This window comes from Orycteropus afer, unplaced genomic scaffold (assembly GCF_000298275.1).
Source record: "Orycteropus afer afer isolate SDZICR_OR568_19922 unplaced genomic scaffold, OryAfe1.0 scaffold00158, whole genome shotgun sequence".
In the NCBI taxonomy this organism is placed as follows: Eukaryota; Metazoa; Chordata; class Mammalia; order Tubulidentata; family Orycteropodidae; genus Orycteropus; species Orycteropus afer.
In genome coordinates this window covers 6,633,516-6,635,358 of record NW_006921745.1, presented here as the reverse complement: position 1 = coordinate 6,635,358, position 1,843 = coordinate 6,633,516, and positions in this window count along the sequence as shown.

Below are 1,843 nucleotides of genomic sequence, written 5' to 3'. Positions count from 1 at the left end.
GTTGGACTTCCTGAATAGATATATTCTCATCTTTCATCACATCAGGGAAGTTCTCCTCTAACAGATATCGGACAATTTTCTCAGTGGTTTTATTTTTCTCTTCCTGTTCTGGAATTCCAATGACAGGTAGGTTATTCCTTTTGATGATATCACACATTAACCTTAGGCTTTCTTCATTTTTTTAAAAATTTTTTTTCTGATTGATCCCTTTCTAAAGAAGTGTTGAGGTATTTGTCTTCAATCTCATTAATTCTGTCTTCCATTGCATCAATTCTGCTCCTTTGCCCTTCCATTGTGTTATCTATTTCTGAGAATTTAGTATTAATCTTTTGGATTTCTAACTGTAGATTCAGAATCATTTGTAATTTTTCATTTATTTTGTCATTTTTTTCTTGTCTTTTCTTCCAAAATTCTTCTAGGTTTTTTTCTGTGTTTTTTTTTTTGGTCTGTCTTTCAATCCTTTGAAGATACCTAAATATCATTATTTTGAATTCCTTATCATAAAGTTCCAATGCTGCTTCTTCCTCAAGGATGTGTTCTGGATCTGTATCCTTTTCCCTTGTTTCTACCACTTTATCTTGCTTCTTTGTGTGACTGTGATGATCTGTTGTCTTTGAGACATCATGGCATTGTTGTATTAAGATCTCTGTTAACTGTTTGTGAAGAGCAGCAAAAGGTGATTCAAGCTGTTCTTGGTGGGTTTTTTTTTAATCATTGGCCCATTGATGGAGAAGGAGGTGGTGGCTCTCGGTCAGTAAGTGAAGTTGCAGTTGGTATGGGTGTAGTTGTGTCTTATGGGGACTGTTTCTGTCTCCCACTCAATTAGACAAAAATTACAACTGAATACAACTGAATGTAACTGAATTACAACTGATGAGGAAATTAAAGATTTTTACCATCTTCTGCAGTCTGAATTTCACCAAACATGAAATCAAGATATGTTGATTATCATTAGTGATTGGAATACAAAAGTTGGTGGGGGGGAAGAGTCACCAGTAGTTGGAAAATATGGCCTTGGTGATAGAAATAGTGCTGGAGATCAAATGATAGAATTTTGCAAGACCAATGACTTATTCATTGCAAATACCTTTTTCAACAACATAAACAACAGCTATATATGTGGACTTCACCAGATAGAATACACAGGAATCAGATTGACTGTATCTATGGAAAGAGGCAATGGAGAAACTCAGCATCCTCAGCGAAAACAAGCCAGGAGCTCACTGTGGAACAGACCATCAACTGCTCATATGCAAGTTCAAGTGAACCTGAAGACAATTAAAACAAGTCCACAAAACCCAAAATATGACACCTTGATTATATCCCACCTGAATTTAGAAACCATCTAAAGAATAGATTTGACACACTGTATACCAATATCAAAAACCAGATGAATTGTGGGATGATATCAAGAATATCATCCATGAAGACAGTAAAACATCATTAAAAAGACAGGAAAGGAAGAAAAGAACAAAATGGATGTCAGAAGGTACTCTGAAACTTGCTCTTAAATGCAGAGTGTTGTTGTTGCTATGTGCCATCGAGTCGGACCCGACTCATAGCAATCCCCCTTGGGTTTCTGAGGCAGTATCACTATGGAAGGAGATTGTAGCTAAAGTAAATGGAAGAAATGTCAAGATGAAAGATCTGAACAGATTTCAAAGAGTGGCTCAAGAACACAAAATCAATTATTATAATGAAATGTGCAAAGACCTGGTTAAAAACCAAAAGGACAGAACATGCTTGGCATTTCTCAAGCTGAAAGAACTGAAGAAAAATTTCAAGCCTCAAGTTCCAATACTGAAAGATACTATGGCCAAAATATTGAATGATACAGGAAACA